This window comes from Pan troglodytes, chromosome 18, assembly GCF_028858775.2.
Source record: "Pan troglodytes isolate AG18354 chromosome 18, NHGRI_mPanTro3-v2.0_pri, whole genome shotgun sequence".
In the NCBI taxonomy this organism is placed as follows: Eukaryota; Metazoa; Chordata; class Mammalia; order Primates; family Hominidae; genus Pan; species Pan troglodytes.
In genome coordinates, this window is record NC_072416.2 from 44870466 (window position 1) to 44886276 (window position 15811).

Genomic DNA, 15811 nt, shown 5'->3' on the forward strand with positions numbered 1-15811 from the left:
CACCAGGCCCGGCTAATTTTTTTGATTTTTTAGTAGAGATGGGATTTCACCATGTTGGCCAGGCTGGTTTCGAACTCCTGACTTTAAGTGATCCACCCGCCTCGGCCTCCCAAAGTTCTAGGATTACAGGCTTGAGCCACCACGACCAGCCCTTGTTCTATTATTCTTGCCATAGATTCACACAATATTGTGTGACCGGAGGATCACTTGAACCCAGGAGGTTGAGGCCGCAGTGAGCTGTGATTGTGCCACTGCACTCCAGCCTGGGTGACAGAGCGAGAGCCTGTCCCCCTCTCCCAGCCCCACTCCCCACCAAAAAAAGAGAGACTGAGGTTGCAATTACTTTCATGACCAAGTCTCAAAAGTCACAAACCATCATATGTGCTATATTCTATTTATTAGAAGTAACTCAAGTCTGGCCCACATTCCAAGTAAATATCTTTGTCATCTTATGGTTTTATTTATTTATTTTATTTTATTTTTTATTTTGAGATGAAGTTTCACTCTTATTGCCCAGGCTAGAGTGCAGTGGTGCAATCTCGGCTCACTGTAACCTCCTTCTCCGGGTTCAAGTGATTCTCCTGTCTCAACCTCCTGAGTAGCTGGGATTATAGGTGCCTGCCACCACGCCTGGCTAATTGTTGTATTTTTAGTAGAGACGGGGTTTCACCATGTTGGCCAGGCTGGTCTCGAACTTCTGACCTCAGGTGATCCACCCGCCTCGGCCTCCCAAAGTGTTGGGATTACAGGTGTGAGCCACCTCGCCCAGCCTATCTTATGGTTTTAGTGCACCCTTATAAGAAGCCAAAAAGCAGTAATGTTTATGTGGGAAGTATTGAATGTCTGCTTCTGCTGGCTTTAACAGTAGCTTTATAGAGATATAATTCACATACCACTTAAAGTGTGCAATTCAGTTTTTAGTATATTCACAGATGTTATGTAACTATCACCACAATTTAATTCCCAGATATTGTCATCCCTGCAAAATGAAACCTTATACCCAATAGCAGCCACTTCCCATTCTCTGTTCTCAGCCCCTGACAACCACTAATCTATTAATACTTTCTGTCTCTTTGGATCTGCCTATTTTGGTCATTTCCTATAAATGGAATTCTACAGTATATTCCTTTTGTGTTTGGTTTCTTTCATTTAGCATAATGTTTTCAAGGTTTACTATGTTATAGCATCTATCAGTACTTGATTCCTTTTTATGGCTGAATAATATTCCATTGTATGGATATACCACATTTTATTATCCATTCATCAGTTGATGTACATTTGGATTGTTTCTACGTTTTTTTTTTTTTTTTTAGGCCAAAATTCTAGTTTATTTCAGCGTCAGCAATATCTTACCATTAAAAAAAAAATGCTAGCAAGGTGATGGAAGTCTCTACAGCGAGGCTAAGGGCTCGCCAGGTGGCCAACATCAGGGGTGCATGGCAGGCACTGGCCGGGCGATAAGTTAGGAAGCAGCAAGGGCTGGTGGTGGGTGCGGGCTGGGCAAGCATTAGGCCATAGGTGGCCTGGCCCTGGTGATGCCACTGCTCCATCTCAATGAGCAGCTTTATGATGCCCACCCGCATCTGCACCAGCACCACCTCTGAGAAGCCCCGGAGGTCAGCGTTGGAGACGTCAAAGACCCCACCCACCGCGGCCACGTCCACACCGTCTGTCCCTCACTTCTGAAGTCACAGCCTCTTTTTTTTTTTCCTTTTCTTGAGACGGAGTCTCTCTCTGTCGCCAGGCTGGAGTGCAGTGGCACTATCTCGGCTCACTGCAACCTCCGCCTCCTGGGTTCAAGCTATTCTTCTGCCTCAGCCTCTGGTGTAGCTGGGAGTACAGGCGCGTGCCACCACGCCCAGCTAATTTTTGTGTTTTTAGTAGAGATGGAGTTTCACCATGTTGGCCAGGATCGTCTTGATCTCTTAACCTCGTGATCTGCCCGCCTCGGCCTCCCAAAGTTTTGAGATTACAGGCGTGAGCCACCACGCCTGACCGTTTTTTGTTTTTTGTTTTTGAGACGGAGTTACGCTCTTATCGCCCAGGATGGAGTACAATGGCGCGATCTCCGGTCACCACAACCTCCACCTCCCAGGTTCAAGCCATTCTTCTGCCTCAGCCTCCCGAGTAGCTGGGATTACAGGCATGCGCCACCATGCCCAGCTAATTTTTTGTATCTTTAGTAGAGATAGGGGTTTCTCCACGTTGGTCAGGTTGGTCTCGAACTCCCGACCTCAGGTGATCCACCTGCCTCGGCCTCCCAAAGTGCTGGGATTACAGGCGTGAGCCACCGCGCCCAGCCACAGCCTCTTTTTTTTTTTTTTTTTTTTTTTTTGAGACTGAATCTCGCACTATCGCCCAGGCTGGAGTGTAGTGGCGTGATCTTGGCTCACTGCAACCTCTGCCTCCCAGGTTCAAGCGATTCTCGTGTCTCACCCTCCCAAGTAGCTGGGATTACAGGCATCCACCACCACGCCCGGCTAATTTTTGTATTTTTAGTACAGACGGTGGTTTCACCATGTTGGCCAGGCTGGTCTCGAACTCCTTGACCTCAAGTGATCCGCCCGCCTTGGCCTCCCAAAGTGCTGGGATTACAGGCATGAGCCACCGCGCCCAGCCTGAAGCCACAGCCTCTTAAGCACCTCCGAGAACTCGTGCTTGCCCAGGTGGGGCAGCCTGATGTGCACACTTGCCCCCGCAGCCCTGTGCCCAGGTTGGGAGGGCAGGTGAGGATGGAGCCCAGGTGAGGATTCCACATGAACTCGTCGTTCCTAGACTTGAAGAGTTTCAAACCGGGAGAGGCCGAGGCAGAAGCAGTAAATGCCTCCTTCGTTTGCCCCCCTGTTGCACGGAGATGGCCCGCAGGTGGTCCTCGTCGCCGCCCCACACCAGGAAGGTCTATACTGTCCTTGTGCCAGATGCCGCGGGCGTTGGGCCATGCCCGAGGCCAGGAGCAGGGGCGGTACAGGCTCGTGGAAGAGGAAGTGGCTGTCGAGGAGCTGCTGTTGCTGTTCCGCGTCGGTCCTGCTCCTGCGCGCGTCGTCCGGGCCCGCCAGGTCGCCGACCAGTCTCTAGGGCGTCCACCGCGGGACCCACGGGAGGCAGAAATCGAGGCCGTGCGCACCGCGAGCTCAACACAGTTGGGGGCCAGGTGGCCGCCGCCCGGCAGGTTGTCGGGGTTGAGCTGGGTCTTGTGCTCATCGCTGGGCTTGTAGTGCGGTGCCGGTCCTCAAGGATGGGGCCGAAGAGATCCTTGAACACGTCGTAGGACTCCTCGTCGGCCGCCACGCGGCCCACGGCCCTGAGTACGGATGGCCCGGGCTGTCCACGCGGGTCTGGATGGCGCCTCCAGCGCGAAGCCACCCCTGGCGCGCAGCTCCGCGTTCAGCTGGGGCAGCGCCTCGGCCACTGGGTCTTGGTGGCCGCTCAGGTCGGGAAACTCGTCCTGCGCCGGGAAGCGAGCTTCAGCGCCCCGCGGCTGTCGGAGAAGGGCATGTGCGGGCGCTCGGTGGGTCCGCAGCTCTGAGCGTGGCCACTTTTTAACCGTTATAAATAATTCTGCTATCAACATTCATATGTACACTTTTCTTATGAGCATATTCTTAGTATTGAAATTGTGGGATCATATGGTAACACTATGTTTTGTTGTTTTTTTTTTTTCCCAGACTGGAGTGCAGTGGCCCTATCTCGGCTCACTGCAACCTACCCCTCCCGGGTTCAAGCGATTCTCCTGCCTCAGCCTCTCGAGTAGCTGGGATTACAGGAGCCCGCCACAACACCCGGCTAATGTTTGTGTTATTTTGGCAGAGACGAAGTTTTACCATGTTTGTCAGGCTAGTCACTGACCTCAAGTGATCCACCCGCCTCGGCCTAACAAAGTGCTGGGATTACAGGCGTGAGCCACCCAGGTTCTATGTTTAAATTTGTAAAGAACTGCCTGTTTTCCAAAGGAGCTGCCCTATGTTTCTGTTTTCTCTTTAGCAATCTTTGTTTTAAAATATTATTTTGGTTTTGAATTTATTTCTTTGGGTTTTTTTTTTTTTTTTCTTTTTGAGACGGAGTCTGGCTCTGTCACCCAGACTGGAGTGCAGTGGCGCAATCCCGGCTCACTGCAAGCTCCGCCTCCCAGGTTCAAGCCATTCTCCTGCCTCAGCCTCCCGAGTAGCTGGGACTACAGGCACCCGCCACCACGCCCGGCTAATTTCTGTATTTTTAGTAGAGACAGGGTTTCGCCATGTTAGCCAGGCTGGTCTCGAACTCCTGACCTTAGGTGATCCACCCGCCTTGGCCTCCCAAAGTGCTGGGATTACAGACATGAGCCACTGCGCCCGGCCCTGAGCTCTTGGCTGTACCTTTTGGCTTTCTTGAAAAAACAAAAATGTGGCCAGGCACGGTGGCTCATGCCTGTAATCCCAGCACTTTGGGAGACCGAGGTGGGCAGATTGAGCTCAGGAGCTCAAGACCAGCCTGAGCAACGTGAGGAAATCCCGTCTCAACAAAAATTAGCCAGGCATGATGGCACACACCTGTAGTCCCAGCTACTCAGGAGGCTGAAGTGGGAGAATCGCCTGAGTCAGGGAGGTCGAGGCTACAGTGAGCTGTGACTGTGCCACGGCACTCCAGCCTTGATGACAGAGTGAGACCCTGTCTTAATCAAAACAACACAACAACAAAATACTGAAAAAAAACCAAAAATGATAAAGTTTGTTTTGCCACACTTGGGTGAAAAATAAATGAAACAAATTTTAATTCCTTAATTTAGCTAATGAGATTAAACCATATACACATATTTTAAAGGCCTAATTTAAAAAATTAAATGATTATTAGGAGCATCTTAATTCGGTGGTTCTGGCCCAGAGTCTCTCAGAAGGGAGTTGTAATCGCGCTGTTGGCCAGGGCTGAGCATCTGAAGGCTTGACAGGAACTAGGGGATGTGCTTCCAAGATGGCGCCAGCCCCTGGCTATTGGCAAGTGGCCTCATCCCTTGCCTCATGGACCTATCTATAGGGATGCCATAATGTCCTTGTGACATGTCAGCTGACTTCCCTGCCAACTGAAGTGATTCAAGAGAGAGGCCCACTTTGGGAGGCCCAGGAAGGTGGATCGTTTCAGCCCAGGAGTTGAAGACCACCCTGGGCAACACAGTGAAACCCTTTCTCTGCAAAAAAAAAAAAAAAAAAGAAAGAAAAGACAAGACAAGAAAAATTAGCTGGGCATGGTAGGGCATGCCTGTAGCCCCAGCTACTTGCGAGGCTGAGACAGGAGGATCACTTGAACCTGGGAGGTTGAGGCTGCAGTGAGATGTGATCGTGCCACTCACTCCAGCCTGGGTGACAGAGCAAGAGCCTGTTCCAATCCGCAGGCCCCCCCAACCAAACAACAACAACAAAAAGGCTGAGAGTAAGGTTGCAACTACTTTCATAACCAAGTCTCAAAAGTCACAAACCATCATGTCTGCTATATTCTATTTATTAGAAGTGAGTCAACAAGTTCGGTCCACATTGAAGGAAAGGAGAAAATTAAACTCCACTTTTTTTTTTTTTTTTTTTTTTTTGAGACGGAGTCCTGCTCTTTCGCCCAGGCTGGAGTGCAATGGCACGGTCTCAGCTCACTGCAACCTCTGCCTCACAGGTTCAAGTGATTCTCCTGTCTCAACCTCCTGAGTAACTGGGATTGCAGGTGCCTGCCACCACACCTGGATAATTATTGTATTTTTAGTAGAGACGGGTTTCACCATGTTGGCCAGGCTGGTCTCGAACTCTTGACCTCAGGTGATCCACACACCACCACCCCCCCGCCCCCGCCCCACGGCCTCTGGGATTACAGGCGTGAGCCGCCATGCCAGGCTTTTTTTTTTTTTTTTGAGACGGGATCTCACTCTGTTGCCATGGCTGGAGTGCAGTGACATGATCTCAGCTCACTGCAGCCTTAATCTCCCAGGCTCAAGTGATCCTCCCACCTCAGCCCCCGCACCAACCCCATCCCTCCAGCTGAGACCACAGGCCCGAGACACCATGCCCAGCTGATTTTTGTTTTTTGTTTGGTTGGTTGGGTTTTGGTAGAGATGTGCTCTCGCCATGTTGCCCAGGCTGGTCTCGAACTCAAGCTCAAGCAATCCACATGCCTAAGCCAGTGCTGGGATTACAGGCGCGTGGTTTAAACTACACTTCTTAAAGGGAGACACGTCAAAGAATTTGTGGACATCTTTTAAAACCACTACACTGGCTGAGGTCAGGTGGCCTCAGTTACTTAGAGCGTGGGCTTCCCCATAGGACTGCTTAAGTATCCTTTTAACATAGCAACTGTTCTTCTACAGGGCACATTTTCCATCAGAGAACGGGAGGGAATCCACAACATCTTTTATAACTGAACTTCAAAACTCACACTCTGTCATTTTTGCAATATCCTATTAGTTACACAGGTCACCCCAGTCAGTGTGGGAGGAGACTAAATAAGGGCATGTATCCCAGGAAGTAGGGATTGTCTTGGATGCCGGCTTTCATAGGTACTCAAATGAAACAATAATTCCATCAGTGCATGCTGGGGAGAGGTCCACAGAGGAAGTGACAGAGAGATGGGCCTTTGGGGTCCCACTGACCTGGAGAAAAATGAGAAGGATCTGTGTAGGTCATCTGTCCTTGACCTGAAGACAGAAAGAAAGAACCAGGATGGGTGCCAAAAGAGTCCACTTTTCACTGGTTTTTGATCCTGTTTCTAACTTTGCTCAAGATCTTTCATGCTTGCTATTAAAGTGACTGCAGGTGCTTCTAATCTCACACTATGCAATTAGACCTAGCAGGAGGTTCTTTAATAATAAGTACTTGATGAATGAACCAAAATGGCTATTCAAAGCCACTCTTTGTTCTCTCTTGTAATTAGGACCTGAGCTTCCCCCGGAGATTGGGAGAAATAGGATGTAGCCTCCACCTCTACACCTGTCACTGTTAACATTCAGGACACAAAGCCCCTGTCAATGAGCCTTTTAAGGCTTTTACATTTTTAGTGGGAGGAGAGGAACAGTAGGAGCCTTAGCAATCTTAAAAATATAAACATAACCACTTATCTTACAAAATAGATCCTAGGCCGGGTGTGGTGGCTCACACCTGTAATCCCAGCACTTTGGGAGGCCGAGGCAGGTGGATCACCTGAGGTCAGGAGTTTGAGACCAGCCTGGCCAACATGGTGAAACCCCGTCTCTACTAAAAATACAAAAATTAGCCAGGCATGGTGGTGCATGCCTGTAATCCCAGCTACTCAGGAGGCTGAGGCAGGAGAATCACTTGAACCTGGGAGGCGGAGGTTGCAGTGAGCCGAGATTGCGCCACTGCATGCCAGCCTGGGCGACAGAGCAAGACTCCATCTCAAAAAAAAAAAGAAAAAGAAAATAGATCCTGAGTTATAAATTATATAAATTAGAGGGGTTTGTGTTCTTTCTTGTTTGTTTTTTCACCAGAAGCTTTGGGAATCATCACAATGCTACAAATGTGGTCATCGCTTGTTTATTCTTTTAATTTTTTTCTACAAATTTTATATATTTGCACAAAGGAATCATCTTTAAATAACAACAGTAACAAAAATGAATACAAATAATTGTCCAGCTGGCAGCAGTGGGCTCACATCTGTAATCCTAACAGTTTGTGAGGCCAAGGCAGGAGAATTGCTTGAGCCCAGGAATTTGAGACCAGCCTGGGAAACATAATGAGACTTTGTCTCTACAAAATATAATAAAATTAGTCGGGCATGCACATCGAGGCTGCAGTGAGCTATGATCATGCCACTGCACTCCATTCTGGGCAACAGAGCAAGACTTCATCTCGAAAAAAAATAAAATAAAATAAATAAATAAATAAATAAAACAAAACCCTCAAAACTGTCCAGATGAAGAGAAAGAGTATGAGAAGCCTCATTTTTGGCTAGAAAGAGTGCTTTTCTTCTCCTCCTACAGAGCTAATAACACACTGGGTGGGCACATTCATTGTTGAAAAGCCACAGGCTCAAAGCAGCTCAGGAAGCACCCTCCTTTGTAGCTGGGTAACTCTAGACAGCCCAAGCCAGCCACCACCCTCGCTGAGCACTGAACTCAGCCTGCTGCCTGCCCTAGGCACAGAGGAGTCTCCAGGAGTCCCACACCTTGCTTTGCCTCCTTTGCTTTTCCCTTTCATGCTATTTACTATTTATTGGGCATCTACTTTGCAGCTTGTCCTTTATATTACTTGTCGTTCTTTCTCTCAAACCCTGCAAAGTGGAATCATGAGCCCCATCTTACAGTTAAGGAACATGAAACTCAGAGAGTATATAAATCAGGAATCAGAAATTTTGTGAAATAAAAACTCAACTCAAAATGGCTTAAGCAAAAAGAGTATTTCCTGGCTCACATAACCAAAAGAGCCAAGAATCTGATGGGCTTCAGGCACAGCTGGATCTATGCACTCATGTGAGCCATCAGGGCCCCATTTCTTTCTCTGCCCCTTGTTTCTGTACCCCTTGCAGGTAGGGTCTTCCTTATTGGTGTTGGAGGGATGGCTGGAATAGCCAAATACACTACATTTCATTAAGTGTGGCAGCCATGAAAATGCTCCACTTGGATTTCTTTTCAAAAATAACTTGCAGGCTGGTATGGTGACTCACACCTTTCATCCCAGCACTTTGGGAGGCTGAGGAGGAAGAATCACTTTGTTACTGGAAGGGGGTCCTGATCAAGACCCCAATAGAAGGTTCTTGGATCTCACGCAAGAAAGAATTCAGAGCAAGTCTATAAGGTAAAAGCAAGTTTATTAGGAAAGTAAAGGAATAAAAGAATGGCTACTCCATAGGCAAAGCAGCCCCGAGGGCTGCTGGTTGCCCATTTTTATGGTTATTTATTGATTATATACTAAGCAAGGTGTGGATTATTCATGCCTCCCCCTTTTAGACCATATAGGGTGGCTTCCTGAGTTTGCCATGGCATTTGTAAACTGTCATGGCACTGGTGGGAGTGTAGCAGTGAAGATGACCAGAGGTCACTCTGGTGGCTATCTCAGTTTTAGTGGGTTTTAGCTGGCTTCTTTACTGCAACCTGTTTTATCAGCAAGGTCTTTATGACCTGTATCTTGTGCTGACCTCCTATTCCATCCTGTGACTTAGAATGCCTTACCATCTGGGAATGCAGCCCAGTAGGTTTCAGCCTTATTTTACTGAGCCCCTATTCAAGATGGAGTTGCTCCAGTTCAAACGCCTCTGACAACTTGATGCCAGGAGTTTGAGAAGAGCCTGAACAACGTAGCAAGATGCCATCCCTGTAAAAAAAAATAATAATAATAATGAGCAGGCATGATGTTGCACACCTATAATCCCACCTACTTGGGAGGCTGAGGCAGGAGGATCACTTGAGCCTGGGAGTTTGAGGCTGCAGTGAGCTGTTTGTGCCACTGCACCTGAGCCTATGCAACAGAGAAAGACCCTGTCTCAAAAAACAAAACAAAACAAAAAACACAAACACTTGCCATTCAGCTGCAAGAAGCGTAGTTAGTTACCAGCCTCCAGCTGTACCACCTTTAGGATTCATGCCTGGCTCAGTAAGCCACCAGCCAATGACCAGACATAGCAAAGTGTACCAGGGCCTGGTCATTTTTGCCTAATGCATGACTCTTGTAATAGGTAATCTTTGCTCCAGAGCTCGGCAGATAATGTAAGATCTGATTGTGTTCTGAGCCTCTCCCTGCCCGACCCTACTTCCTCCTCCTTTATCCTTCACAGCTCTTGCCCTTTCCCCCAAACACACCTCTGATACTTCAAACTCCATCTCTGCATCTTCCTCCCAGACACACTACACCTTACTGGTCCCCCATCCCCACTCACAGCAGCTTTCCTGGCTTTACCCATATTCCTTGGGATCTCTGTGTGCTTTTCAGTTGCTCTGTAGAGTATAGCAGGCTAGTCAACCTTGTGGGCTGGTCAGAGGCATCTGCAACAGTTGTGACAGCTGCGGAAAAAAATGGATGCAAATTCTACAGCCTCAGAAGAAATGAGTGAAATTTTCCATGCTTGGTTTATTAGAGCTATTTCTGAAGTAAGACTTTTAGGACTTATAAAACCTACCAAATAGAAGACTGACCATTTGGCAAGGCTAATATGGGGCGGCTGCTAGAAAGCAAATGAGTGAAGCCAGAATATCATGTTGAGTTTAAGAGAAAAAGGAGGCCCGTCATATTTACATACCACTTACAGGAGCCAGTTTTGGTGAGAAGAGAAATGTGTAATCCCTTGTGATGTTTAACCAGAAAGTATGTTGCTAACCCCAAACAGGTGTCTATCAAAACACCTGCGGAGTACTTTAGAATTCAACAAATAACATACTTACATTATAATTAAAACCTCTCACACATTATTGCTGTACTTCTCACAAAGTCATTACTAAATTATGAGTAAAAAAAAATTTTTTTTTTGAGATGGAGTCTCGCTCTGTCACCCAGGCCAGAGTGCAGTGGCATGATCGCAACTCACTGCAACCTCTGCCTCCCAGGTTCAAGTGATTCTCCTGCCTCAGCTTCCCCAGTAGCTGGGATTACAGGTGCCCGCCACCACACCCTGCTAATTTGTGTATTTTTAGTAGAGTTGGGGTTTCACCATGTTGGGCAGGCTGGTCTCGAACTCCTAGCCTCAACTGATCCGCCCATCTCAGCCTCCCAAAGTGCTGGGGTTACAGGCATGAGCCACCACGCCCAGCCTATAAGTAAATCATTCTTGAAGATACTTGGTTCAACCCAACATGCAAAAAGTCAAAGTGCCTGGGATGACTCCCCCACTTCTCCTCCTGCCCTCCCATTTGATCAATGACTGATAGGTCAGGAGTTCGATGCCAAGCTCTTGGCCTGCAGTCAGACCTCCTGAAACAACTTCCCCTTCAGAGTTGCCCTGCAGGTCAAGCTGGAGCTACCTCCACAGGTATGCCTGCGGTCACACCTGCTGCCTTCCTCTCCTCTGCCCTGCTCCCCGCTACTCCATTTTCCCTCTCCCCTGGGAGGACTCCTTAACGAGTCAGTCTCACCTGAATCCACATCTTAGGGAGTACTTCTCCAAACCCAACCAAGAACCAGCCCCTGGGGTTGGTGCCTGTGCAGGAGCTCTGGCCTACAGAGCCATCCTGCTGAGCTCCTGCCCTCTTCCTGTCCCATCAGTTCTGGAGGGTGGAAGCAGCTTCCTCCAGTCACTGACTCTGGCCTGCTTCCCTGGACTTTGATTGTTTCCTTTGGTCCCTTCTCACACCTTTGTTAGTAGCTTATCATTAAACTCTCCCCAGGCATCCCTTTGTAGTGTACTACTGAAACCGCCTTTGCAAAATTTATAACTGAGGAAATTATGACAGTGAAAGAGATCAGACTTAATCCGCTCTATCTTGCTTCTAACCTTTAAGCTCTCCTTTTTTTTTTTTTTTTTTTGAGATGGAGTCTCACTCTGTTGCCCAGGCTAGAGTGCAGTGGCACAATCTCAGCTCACTGCAACCTCTGCCTCCCAGGTTCAAGCAATTCTCCTGCCTCAGCCTCCCGAGTAGCTGGGATCACAGGTGCCCACCACCATGCCCGGTTAATTTTTGTATTTTTAGTAGAGACTGGGTTTCACCATGTTGCCCAGGCTGGTCTCGAACTCCTGACCTCAGGTGATCTGCCCATCTTGGCCTCCCAAAGTGCTAGGATTACAGGCGTGAGCCACCTCGCCCGGCCTAAGCCGTTCTTACTCATTCCTGGGTGTAGGCCGAACTAACCTTGGGAAGGAATTCAGTTTCATGGTTTGACTCTGAAACAAAATTGATAATAGCCCTTTCCTGAAAAGACCCCTTTTTGCCTGGGGCCCAGTCTGCCTTTGCCAGACTAACAAATTAGCTACAATATTAGAAATTGTGGTTTAGGGGTCATGCAGACTCTGGCTCCAAAGAGTCTGAACCTCTCCAAATTGCTCCTGGGGATAACATCACTATGTAAAACCTAAGATCAGTGCTTGAGATATTTTGCAGACCCTGCACTTGATGGATCAGCTGACACCACCAAGACCCGTCATCTGGCTCAACCAGTTCTGCCATCCCACCCAGGAACAGAAGACAGAAAGAAAACCTCACTTCGACCCCCTGCGATTCTATCTCCAACCTGAACCATCAGCACTCCCCACTTCCCAAGCCCCTATCTCCCAAATTATCTTCAAAAACTTCGATCCCTGAATGCTGTGATTTGAGTAATCATAAAACTTCAGTCCCCTGCACAGCCGGTTCTGCATGAATTACTCTTTCTCCATTGCAATTCCCCTGTCTAGGCAGGTCTAGGCAATGGGAAAGGTGAACCCACTGGGCAGTTACACTACCTGCCTATTTTCTGCCAGAAACCTGAATCATAAATAGGACCATTACAGGATTTATTTTTAAAATATCCATCTATCCATCTTTAAAAAAAATCCATCTTTTTTTTTTTAAAGAGACAGGTCTCACTCTGTGGCCCAGGCTGGAGTATGCAGTGGTGCTATCATAGCCCACTGCAGCCTCAAACTCCAGGGTTCAAGCAACTCAGCCTCACGAGTAGCTGGGACCACAGGGATGCACCACCATCTTTTGTAGAGACGAGCTTGCTATATTGCCCAGGCTGGCCTCGAACTCCTGGACTCAAGTGATCTCCGGGCCTCAGCCCCCAAGGTGCTGGGATTACAGACATGAGCCACCATGCCTGCCCTTAAATGTCTGTCTGTCTATCTATCTATCTAACCAATCTATCATAACACTCTAGAGATTTGGAATGAAACAGAAATTAATGTTGTGCAATGATTGCCCATTTTTGTCATCTAGTCAATTTGGCTCTGGGACTATATGTATAATAATCTGATTTAGAGATAATACTGAAAGTCTGATTTGAAGGTTCTTCCTGAATATGAAGGTAGAGGTACTGGCCTACCCATTTCCCCCCAAATTGGCCCTCAGAAAGGCCTTTCAGCTGGAAACAGCCAGTAAACAATTTGCAAAAGCCGGCATCCGGCGCTAGATGGCAGCTGTGACCCACTGGTATTGTTGCTCACTGAAGCCCATTAACAATTCCAGCTTGCCTGGCCCAGCAGGTTCACCATTTGCAGTCCAGCAAAAGCCAGCTCTCCTGCTGGCTCTCCACTCTCAAATCAGGGTTAGTCCACATTCCTCCAATGCAGAGGTAGTTCGTGATTTTCCAGCACTTTGGGTACCTGGAACTCCCTGCCCTGTCAGGGCCTGGGAAGGTTCCTATTGGTATCTCTCTCCAACCACCCTCCCTCAGTGCACCCGTTGCTAGACACTCAAACAAATGGAAACCCAAGGGTCAGGGTCTCTGAGGAGAAGACCAGAATACAGACACTTAGGGGGAACTCTCCTGGTGCAGGAAAGATTGCTGTGTTTGGGCTCTCCCTGGCTGGATGACCTCCATAATCGCTTTAGCTGGCCTCCCTTACCCTCTTTGGACTTAGCAAATGAGTGCCATTGGTCTTGCAAGTACCTGAAGCCCTGTGCAAACTAGCCTAAGCCATATAAAAAGATGGGATAGTTATTTAGTTAATAGCTTTTTTTTTTTTGAGACATCCAGGCTAGAGTGCAGTGGTACTATCACGGCTCACTGCAGCCTCAACTTCCTAGGCTCAAGTAATCCTCCCACCTCAGCCTCCTGAGTAGCTGGGACTACAGGTGCTCACCATGTTTTTGTTTTGTTTTGTTTTGTTTTGTTTTGTTTTTGTTTTTGTTTTTTGTTTTTTATTTTTGGTAGAGATGAGGTCTTCCTATGTTGCCTAGGCTGGAAACTCCTGGGCTCAAGCAATCCTCTGACCTCAGCCTCACAGAGTGCTGGGATTACAGGCATGAACTACTTCACCCAGCCTAGTTAATAGCTTTAAAAGCCATAGGTGTGTTAATTTAGACACAACTGTAGCCACACAAGTTTCAGGTATGGCTGGATCCAGGTGCTCAAAAAAAAATCAGAAATCAATTTGTCTCCATCTATCTCTACCCTTCTCTTTCAAGCACAATATCCAAAGTGCTGAAAGAAATGCAGGTCTTTCTTCCTAGTTATGCCAAGAATCCCAGACTTGACTTAAATTCAAACTCATTCCTAAATTAATCACATGGGAGGAGCCCTGGTAGATGACATACTCAATTTGGCTAGGTCAAGTGCCCATTATTAGAAAGAGGGGTAGGTCAGGATGAGAATGAGGGAGGCTTGGATCCTCCAAAAATCAGGGTCCTGCCACCTGGAGAAGACACAAGACAAACCAATTCATCGATGCCCACGATGACCAGAGAGCGAGTTTCCATCCCCCTCCCACTCACTTTCATCAGTTTACTCATTCGGTACACTTCAGGATGTCCTGAAAGCACTTCCAGCCCTCCTTCTCCCTTCTTCCCAGATAAAAGTCCTGCTTATCCAATCTCTGGGCGCTCCTATCAGACAGTCTCCTAACATTCTGTTTTTTTCCTTCAAAACATTCTGTTTTTTCCCTTTATCAGTTCAAGATAATATTGTGATATGTGTGATTATTAACCTAGTGTGTAACTTTCCGCTAGACCATAAACTTCAAAGGGACAAGGTCTTGGTGTCCCCAGACCCTCATACAGTAACTGGCACATAGAGGGTATTCAGGAAATGTACATTTGTTCATTCATTCGATAATTGTCTATTAGAAACTGAGGAAAATAAGTTCAATCTGACATAGTCCCTTTCTGGCCTCTACCTTAGTGATGGAGGCAGACTAGTAAATCAATGATCACTGTCCAGTTGCAATGCTTTCTCCAAGAATGGTGAACTCAAGGGAGCCTGGGGAAGGAATATCAAAATCAGAGGGCTCCAACAGCGTTTCCCAGCAGAGTCATGACATTGGCCTAACTTTAGAAAAACGAGAAGGCATTAGAGAGATGAAGGAGAGGAAGAAGATTCCCTCTGAAGCGTATTCGAAAACATGGAAATGTAACATAGCCTGATGTATTCTGGTGGGACTTGATGACCTTAGTCTCATTGTATTAACTCTCTAGAACAGGAAGTAACTATCTAGGAACTAGGTCCTTTAGATAAGCCAATGCCTTTTTTAAAACAGTAGAAAATAAAGGGGCAGACTGGGCGTGGTGGCTCACACCTGTAATCCCAGCACTTTGGGAGGCTGAGGTGTGAGCATTCCTTGAGGCCAGGAGATTGAGACCAGCCTGGGCAACACAGCAAGACCCCATCTCTTTAAATTGTTTTTTAATTAGCTGGACATGTTGGCATGTGCCTGTAGTCCCAGCTACTTCAAAGGCTGAAGCAGGAGGACTACTTGAGCCTAAGAGTTTGAGGCTGCAGTGAGCTATGATCACACGGCTGCACTTCAGCCTGGTGACAGAGTGAGGCCCTGCCTAAAGAAACAACAGTAACAACAACAGAAAGGAGATTTATCAAAAGTAGTTTTTTTTCTTCTTTTCTTTTCTTTTTTTTTTTTTTAAGATAGAGTCTCACTCTGTCACCCAGGCTGGGGCACAATGGCACGATCTTGGCTCACTGCAACCTCCACCTCCCAGGTTCAAGTGATTCTCCTGCCTCAGCTTCCTGAGTAGCTGGGACTACAGGCGCACGACACCACACCTGGCTAATTTTTGTATTTTTAGTAGAGACAGGGTTTCACTATGTTGGCCAGGCTGGTCTCGAACTCCTGACCTTGTGATCTGCCCACCTCGGCCTCCCAAAGTGCTGGGATTACAGACGTGAGCCACTGCGCCCGGCCAAAAGTAGAATGTTTCTGGAAAAAGACTGGATACATAGCTGGGCGCGGTGGCTCACGCCTGTAATCCCAGCACTTTGGGAGGCTGAAG

The 15811-nt window shown here is 47.6% G+C and overlaps 1 pseudogene; it reads right to left on the reverse strand.

Moving 5' to 3' along the window:
* Window positions 1-1355: 1355 nt before the first annotated feature.
* Window positions 1356-3495, reverse strand: LOC100610769 (creatine kinase B-type-like; annotated as a pseudogene).
* Window positions 3496-15811: the final 12316 nt, after the last annotated feature.